Genomic DNA, 9,482 nt, shown 5'->3' on the forward strand with positions numbered 1-9,482 from the left:
TCAATCATTCTGGAAAACAATTTGGAACTGTCCAAAAGGTTATCAAACTGTGCATACCATCTGATCTAATAATACTACTACTAGATCTGTACTTCAGAAAGATCCAAGAAAAAGGAAAAAGAGACTAGTACAAAAATAATTAAACAAGTTCTTTGTTGCATCAACTGGGGAATGGCTGAACAAGTTGGGGTATATGAATGTGATATTATATTAATATATTATAAAAAATGGGGTTGGGGAAGGGACAAAGTCAGAAAAACCTAGTGAGACTTAGATGAACTGATGATGTAAAGTGAAATGAGAACTAGGGAAGAACATTGTGCAAAGTAGCAGCAATATTGTAATGATGAAATGTGAAAGACTTAAGTTATTCTGATCAAGATAATGATCCAAGACAATTTCAGAGGACTCATAATGAAAAACACTATTCACCTCCACAGAGAAGGGAACTGGTGAACTGAGTAAAGATTGAAACATATTTTCTTCACTTATTTTTCTTTTTTCTTTTTCAACATGGCTAACATGGAAAAAAGCTTTGTATGAATAAGCCTTCACATATATAATGGGTATTATATACTGTTTGCCTTCTTGATGGATGGGGGAAGGAAGGAGAGAATTTGGATGGAAAAGATTTTTTAAAATACAAAGTTTAATTAGTATGAGAGGTATTGTTTTATATACAATCATGTTTTATCTTATTTGAATGTTTGATTTTGCTGATGGTTACAAAATGTATTTTTTAAAGTAACATTTATTTCTGATGAAGAAAAAGGAAGGTTGGTAATGAAAATAGCACTTCTATATTTTACACAGTTAACCTATCAGTCCAAGCTATGCAATATATATTCTACCCTGAAGTAGATTATTGATGATGAAATTAAATATCACATAGGTGCTACAAAATGTACTTCATCAATATAGCAAATATCACTCTGGTGGCACTAAATAGTTAATGCATCTCAAAAAAATAGCTAAGGATTCAAGGGAGTAATTTACAAAACCAGAATAATCTGCCTGATTAAGTCAACAATCTGTTCATAATGGGGGGGAAAAGGCCTTACTTTAGTTATTCTACAAAACTGAAAGTTGTCAGAATTTTTTTTTTTTTTACAAAGATTCCTTATTAGGAACATTCAGCTATTGGTTTCAAAACCAAGTGAAACAATAATACAAAAATAATAAATATTTTATGTTTATACTGTGCTATGTGGTTATAAAATATTCCTGCATATATTACAGCAAATGTTCAGCAACACAGTTTGTGTAATCAGGATTATTTTCATTTCTATAGTTAACAACAGCACACATAAGCAAGCTTCAAATATAGTGCCACTTTAAACTTTCCAGAATGTTTAATATATTCCTATATCATTAACTATTTAGCAAATACTATTTGATGGGGAGGATTAAAAAAAAGACAGAATTATTTAATTTTATTCCTAATTCCAATATTGGGAAGCCTAGAATAAAAACACTAAATTCTTACATCTTCTGTACCCTTCTTTTCTGAAAGATTAGCTATAGGTAACAGACAAGAGACAAGAATCTTTTACTTTATTATTCAGTAATAACTAGAAACATTAATCTATTAAGATGTGAAGTTTTTTACTAGAAGTTGTTTGCAAAAAACTTTTATTACTTTCAAATACTTATTATAAATGTTTACATAATACTAACAAGTTAAAAAAATACATTTTAAAACATCAAAAGTAGACCTATTGGCTACAGGCAATCCTCTTAGCACACAATAATTATTAGGCATAACAATTAAAGCAAATCTTTAGATTTATTAAAAAAATCTTCTTGGGAAATTCCTCACTAAGGACCCTGAAAATTTAGAAGGAAAATTGTTGTTTTAGAACTTTTACTCATATGATTACTGATATCACATAATATCACTTACATTTAGTGAATCCAAATTAATTATTCTAAGTACTTTCTGTAGGCAGCGTTAATAACAACAGTAATAAAAATAGCATTTATAAATGCTTGTAAAGTGCTTTATATGTTAACTAATTTTATTCTCAATAGCCTATGAAGTACTATAATTAGGCCCATTTGACAGAAAAAGAAACTGAGGCACACAGGATTAAGTGATTTGTCCAGGGTCACACAACATGGTAAGGGTCTCAGGCACAATTTGAATTCAAGTCTTCAAGATTCTAAAATCCTTAAATCACCTATACCACCTGGCAGACTTTAGTGCTATAATTAGACATTGTATCTCTGTCTGTAGTAGCTGGAAAGGTCCTGCTAAATAACATTTAATTGCCAGAGGAACAGGAGTCTAAATTGCTGAGTTTCAAATAAAAATTAAATAGACAATATAAAAGTTTAAAGAAGCATAATTTAATAAAATTGTAATTATTTATCAATATCATACATGAATGACAAATTATTACTTACTCTTAGTAATAGTAAGATAACAATGAACCTCTATCACCACAAAAAATAAAGGCTATTTAAATTTACTTACAGCATCTTTGTCACATTTTACCCAAAGACCAGACTAAACTCTTAGGCTATGAATTAAAAATGTCAATTAGCAATTCTTTAAGGATTCTTGTATGTTTATTAATGTATGTGAGAACTTTTGAACATGCTATTAAATAGTAAATGTTATATATATGGCTTTGAGCATTAATATAACTGTGGAAAAATACTTAAGGAATGTTTGATTACTTATCAAATAAAACTAAAGGTATAAAAATGAAATCTCCAAAGCAAATCTCCAAAAATCTACATGAGCATTTAAAAAATTCATTTCACCTTTTCAAACAAAATAAAATTTTATGATAGAAAATATGATAACTCAAGAAGACAGATTTTATTGGCTTCTGGATCACAACATTAATCTTTGACTAAAGATATAAAATTTGGAACTGGACTTCATTCTCTAGGTGTTGAATTTTCCAACATTACTTAAGTATAAATCAACACCTCAATTATTCAGTGACTATCAAAATTATTGTCAGATCACTTAACCCAAATAAAAAGTAAAATTTAACAAAACATATACCTTATAAAAGACATTTTAAAACACAAAACAATGAAAATATAAGCCCTCAACAATATGACATCATCCTACATTTCTCATATTACCCTTTTCTACTCGGGGCTCACTCCTGCCATGTACTCCCTTTTTCTCCTTCAGTTATTTTGTAATAACTATTATTTATATAGTAATTTAATGTTTGCAAAGTAATTCACATGTTATCTCTACAACCCTGTAACATAGATCCATTTTCAGAGAATACTAAAGCTGAAAAAGGGTAAATGACTTGTCTATAATAACAGAGCTATTAAGTGTCTAAAGCAAGATCTGAATACTGGTCTTCCTTAATTCCAAATTTACTATTCTCTTATTATGTCACCACCCACTTATATGTTGTACTTCTCTAACTAAAGGTAGCACCTTAAAAGTTAGGGCCATTTTCTATTTCTTCTTTTATTTCTACCAGTTTCTGGCACATCCATAGGCACTGAATAAATGCTTGTTACATTGGGTTGGATCCTCCAACCACCAACCCTGAGATAACATTGCCTTTATAATTTTTTGTGCCTGGAAATAAGTTCTCATTTACTTTTTGCTTACTGACTTCTTACATTCATACTAGAAAACCCAATTCAAATTCTCTTTTTGCAGCTCAAAATTTCCATTTTTTGCTGATTTCTTAGAGAACTGAGTCTAGTGGGAAGACAATAATGATTCTGCAAAAGGTAGTGTGACAGAGCTAACGCACTAGACTTTCAAATAGAAGCCATGATAAATCCATCAGACACTTTTCTTTTTCTTCCCTTTCTCCAACCTCTATCCTAGAGATGTATACCATTGCACACAAATAGGTATATATATGTAAAATTATTAAATGCATCTACTTCTCAGTTCTGATGCCGAGAGCATCTTTCTTCAGTTGTTTTTTATAGTTAATATAGGTGGCAAAAAAAGCATTCCTTTCTTAAACTTTTTATTTCTCACAGTATAATTCACAGTAATAACTCTGAAAAGTTAAATGTTTAATACTTGTTCACTTGAAATTTGTGCATCTTACATCTATGTTGTCTTCAAGCTACAAACTCCTAATGGATACTTCTAGTGGATTCTGTATAACATAACAAATAAAATGGGGCAAGGCATATTTCTTAGACTCTGAAAGGTAATGTCACTTGCTCAAGATCACATAAGTAGCAAAGACAAGGTTTGGACCTAAGTCCCCTGACTCCAAATCCAATTTCTTTCCATTCAGATCACTAAATATGTGTTAGATGGGGCAGCTAGATGGTGCAGTGGATAGAGCGCCAGACTAGAGTCAGGAAGATTCTTCTTCCCAAGTTCAAATCCAGCCTCGGACACTTAATATATGTGTGATCCTAAGCAAGTCAAGTCACCCTTTTTGCCTCAGTTTCTTCATCTACAAATTGAGTTGGAGAAGGAAATGGCAAATTATTCCTAGCATCCTTGCCAAGGAAATCCCATCTGGGATCATTAAAAAGTTAGACACAACTCAGATGACTCCATAAGGTGTATTAGATACCAACTATATGCCAACTAAGTACTAAAGATACCAAGATAAAAACAAACACAAAATAGCAGAGTTCCTACCCTCAAAGAGTTTACAATCTATAGAATGAATAAAAAAGGTACATAGATAAGTAAATAATCTGAGCCAGCACTAAGAGGTTTAGATGGGGGAGGGAAGGAAAGATCTGAAAAGGTTTCTCTTCCTCTAGACTAAAAGGTAGTAATTGAACTGATAGTGGGGAAGCATTGTAAACCCAGATCTAAGATGCTTCCACCCAAAAATGCAAATAGTACAAGCCACTCCCCAGGCAAGATGCTTTCACCTAAAAATGCTAACAGTACAAGCATTGGATTTAGGAGCAGTGCCAGTTCCCCTTGGCTTCAGGTCACTTGAAATCCTACAAAGACTACTAGACCTCAGAAGGGATCCAGGGCACCAGCTGTCCTGAGTATTAGGATACTCAACATGGCTCTATCAGATCTTCAGAGATTCAAAAAACAATTAGAGGAAAAACCATATATTTCATCTCTCCTGAGACAGGCTTAACCAAAGCCTCATAAAGCTCTCTGTCAAACACGCAGTTTTTCATGTACCAAGGGAACTAAAGTAGGCTGTGAATCTGTTCCTTTTCATCTCCCATCCCTAACCCACCATGCTTTTGGAGAACAGGTGCAGACTTTTTTTTTTTTTTTAAGATACTTTCTTAATTATTATGTCTGTGATCTTGTGAAACAGAATGAAACCTCCTTGAATATTGTTCGGTGGGAGTTGCTGCCCTCCTAAAATAAAAGCTCCCAAGAAACTTGATAACTTTTCCTTAAGCAATCATCCTATACTAATATGCAATTTCTTAATGTTAATCTGATTTACTTTTAATAATAACAATAGTTAATAGTTACAATTTATTAGATAATTATACCCTAAAATGTTCAAGTTTTTTTTTTTTTTAAATAATTAACATGGCCAACCAACATGGATATTTGTTCTACTTGATTATACATTGTTGTTACAAGGGTTGTTTGTTCTGTCTCGTTTTGGGGAGGGAGAGAAAAAATATTTAACTGAAAAAAAAATTTAATTAAAAAAAATTTAATTAGTTCTAGGCATCTCTCCCACACCCACACTTTTTTCTTTCTCTTTCATATAAATATTGAATTTTTGATGGTGAGAATTAAGCTAGAACCCAGGAGTTATGTCTTTTCAATTCATCATCTCATATAACTTCATATAATATGGAAAAGAAGAAAGCAATCTGTCCAGTCACTCCAGAAAGCAACTTGGAACTTTGCCTAAAAAGTCATTAAACTGTACATATTTTGACTCAGTCATACTAGTAAGTAATCCTATAACCCAAATTAAAAAAAAAAAAAATGGAAAAAAGGATGTGTATCACTTCCTTTTGAAGAGGCAAGGAAGTGGTCATTAGGGGGTGCAAATGAATTGGGGAAATAAACAAATGACAGTATATGAATGTAATAGGATATTACGGGGTTGTATGAAATGATGAAGTTTCAAGAAAATCTGGGAGAACTTGAATGAACTGAAGCAGAATTGGAAGAACAATTTATACCAAAACAACAATGTAAAAGCAAATAACTATCAACATGGTAAACAATCAGGATTGCAAAAGGTGGCTGATACAGCAGAACCACTCAAGATATAGAATAAAACATTTATTTTTTGGACAGGTCCAAAGCAATAATTAGTTTTGTTTGCCTGAAAAGTTGTTACAGATATTTTGTTTTTCTTCTTTTTTCACTAAGAAAGGTAGGGCAGAAGGAAAGAAAAAACAATGTCAAAGGTCTTTAATCTTCACCTAGAGATAAATATACTTGTCTTAAACAGCAGAAAAATCTCAAATTGAACAAAGAGTAAAGGAAAGGAGAGAGGAGGAAAGGAGGATGAAAAGCTAAAAAGGGGGGGACAGAAAGAGAGGTAATAAAGGAAATAAAGCCAGAAAGGGAAAGGATAGAAAAAAGAGAAGAGGAAAGAGAAGAAAAGAGGGAGAGAAGTAGGAAAGGTCATGAACAGAGAAGAGAGGAAAAAGAAAAGAGGAAAAGGAGAAGATAGGAGACGTAGAGGTAAAGGGGGAAGGGAGGAAACGGAAAGGGAGAGGGAAAATAAACGGGAAAGGGGGAGAGATGAAAGAAAGCAAAGAGGAGAGAGGAAGAGAAGGAAAAGAGGTGGAGAAGGGGAGAAAAAGAGTAAGAAAGCAGAGGAACGAAAAAAGGAGATGGAGAAAGGGACGAGGACGGAAAAAGGGAAGAAAAGAAAAGGGAGCAAAACATCATAGGGAGACAGAAAAAGAGAGGGGGCGGAAAGTGATGGGGGGAAAGAGAGGAAGGTGGAGGAAATGGAGAAGGGAAAGAGAGGGAGGACAGAAAGAGAAAAGAATAGGGGAAAGAGTAGAAGATCAAAGAGGGAAAGGAAAAGAGGAGAGGAAAAAGAAAGGGAGAAGAGAGAGAGAATGGCAGAGGGAGGACAGATAGAAAAGACTGAGAAAGAAAGAGAACAACAGAGAAATAAACGAGAGAGAGAAAGCAAACACAGGAGGGGAGGGGGGAAAGGGTAAGAGGGAGAGAGGACAGATAGGGCGAGACACGAGACACGAGAACCGCCTGCCAACATCGGGGTGGATGCCCACGTCGGGAGGAAAAAACCCAGGAAAAGCCCGTGGGACGCCCAAGTCTAAGCTCGGCACGAGACTCCCTAAGAAAAGTTCACCTGGGGGCCTCTTCCCCCACTCCCCCTAAGTCCAGGTCCGCCGCAAGCGCCCCCTCGCCCCCGAGGTGATCAAAGCCGGCTTGTCAGGAGTCCATCATTTAAAACGAATGAAGGGACTCGGGGTCCCACCCCCAGACGTCTCTGAAGGGTAACGGAGCGGCCCATCCGCGAAGGAACCCGGGAGAGCCCTCGGGGCCCGCGGTTCACTCCTTCTGCGTAAAGCGCGGCAGCTCCGGGCCGCCGCCAGGCAAGACTAACTAGAGAGAGCCGGCCGCGCGGAGCCCAGGCGCAGCAGCCGCAGCAGAGGCGCCCCCCCCTTCACCCCCCCTCTCCCCCGGGTCCGAGGGCTTGGCAGGAAGACTCCGACCACTACGACGAACCTCCTCCCCGATCCCCTACATCTGCTCCCAAAGTCAGGAGGCTCGATCCCAATCTGAGGGCTTGGAAGAACCCAGGGAGGTTCCTGGACGCGGATAATCAGCAGGTGAATCTGCCTCTGCCTCTGCCGCTGCCGCTGCCGCCGCCGCCTCCTCCTTCACCACCGCCACACTACCTCACCCCGCTTCGAGTCCCGTCCGCTACCTCCGCGTGCCCGCGCCCCCCTAACAACGTAGCAGCCTCTCCCCATCCCGGCTCCAGAGTCTTGCTTACCAATCCCAGGCACTACGCTCCTCCAGCTGTGGCGCCGGCAGCTGTTTCAGCTCTCGCTGCTGCGGCTGCTGCTGCGGCGGCGGCGGCTGCTGCTGCTACAACCTCGGCCCACTAGGTTTTCACCACCTCCCTCACTCCCAACACACACATCCCATCCCGCCCCACCCCGCCCCTTTTCAAGACTCCGCCTCCTCCGCTGATACACCTCCAGAGACCCGCTCTCCCCCCTTCCATCCCGCCCCCTCCTCGGGACCGGCTCCCCATTGGCACGTCGGACTGTACGCCTCAGACCAGTACCGAGCCCGAGACCCTCCAAACTGCCCCTGTCACTGGCCCGCCTATTTGTCACTCAGGTGTACTGTCTCGCGGGCTAGATCCTCTCGTGAGATTTCTCTCCCCCCCTCCACTTTTTTTCTTTTTTCTTTTCTTTTCTTTTCTTTTTTTTAAACCTGTCACTGCGAGAGCTGAATCTGAGAGGATTGGTTGATTATGTGGTGCTGAGTACTCAGCACCACTACTGGCCTGTCCTAGGGAAAAAGGGACACTCACCTTGGTTATCTCCTATCTTCCATTCTCAGCATCCTTAGGCACCTCTGGCTTTGATATCCCCCACCTCCCACAATGTCAGAGTTGGAGATGGCTACTGAGATCATCTAATGATCCCAAACGGCTCTCTTTACAAAAGTGGAAACTGAGAGATGAAGTGACTTGTCTAAAGACTTAGTTGTACGAGAGAACTGTTCGATTCTGCAAACATATATTGTATCTAGGATATACTGCAACATATTTAACATATATAGGACTGCTTGTCATCTAGGGGAGGGGGTGGAGGGAGGGAAGGGAAAAATCGGAACAGAAGCGAGTGCAAGGGATAATGTTGTAAAAAAAAAAAAAAATTACCCTGGCATGGATTCTGTCAATAAAAAGTTATAATATTAAAAAAAAAAAAAGACTTAATTGTAGGATGGGCGGGTTTGAAGTGGGAGAGGGAATGGAATCTTAGTCTCTCCATTCTACTCACCTCATGGCTGGGAATTATAAATTGCCCTGAGCTGAGATCCAATGACTAATTCGTGTTCTCATATGGACCTGTCCACATTGTCTGACCTTTTCTCTTTTTTCTCTTCTCCTTACTATCTGAAGCATCTTCTAGCAATTTTAATAAGCTACCTTGAAGGCCGATGCAGCCCAGCGGCCTTTTCTACAGTGTTCCTAAATTTCAACAAACATTGTACTTAATCAAGTTACACTTCGATGCATAAAGAGTACACAAAGACAAAAACAACCCCAATCAGTCCCATTGTTATTATTTTTGGCCCGAGGCTAGTAGAATAAAGGTTTAAGAGTTGTCACCATTAGAAAATCTTATCTGTTTCTATTTTTCTTTTCCCCCTTATTTATCTTAATGAGAGCATATTTGTTTTCTGTAGCTCAGAAAACAATCTAATAATATCTTACATTTATATAGCACTTGAAGGCTTACAAAAAACTTTCCAAAGAGCTCTTTTAAGCTTTACTACAATCTCTTGAGGTAGTTAGTGATGAGGAAAGAACAAAAAATAAGTTAGAAAAGCAAAAAACAAA

The 9,482-nt window shown here is 37.7% G+C and overlaps 1 protein-coding gene across 1 annotated transcript in view; it reads right to left on the minus strand.

The window, feature by feature from the left end:
* The window catches only part of MGAT4A (alpha-1,3-mannosyl-glycoprotein 4-beta-N-acetylglucosaminyltransferase A), a 150,572-nt gene extending 142,504 nt beyond the window's left edge, over positions 1–8,068 (minus strand). The window contains exon 1 of the mRNA XM_051984692.1: positions 7,899–8,068. The gene's annotated coding sequence lies outside the window, so the exon portion shown is untranslated. The remainder of the gene's footprint in view (positions 1–7,898) is intronic.
* Between the last annotated feature and the right edge of the window lie 1,414 nt (positions 8,069–9,482).

The sequence above is a fragment of the Antechinus flavipes genome, chromosome 3 (assembly GCF_016432865.1).
Source record: "Antechinus flavipes isolate AdamAnt ecotype Samford, QLD, Australia chromosome 3, AdamAnt_v2, whole genome shotgun sequence".
Taxonomy (NCBI): domain Eukaryota; kingdom Metazoa; phylum Chordata; class Mammalia; order Dasyuromorphia; family Dasyuridae; genus Antechinus; species Antechinus flavipes.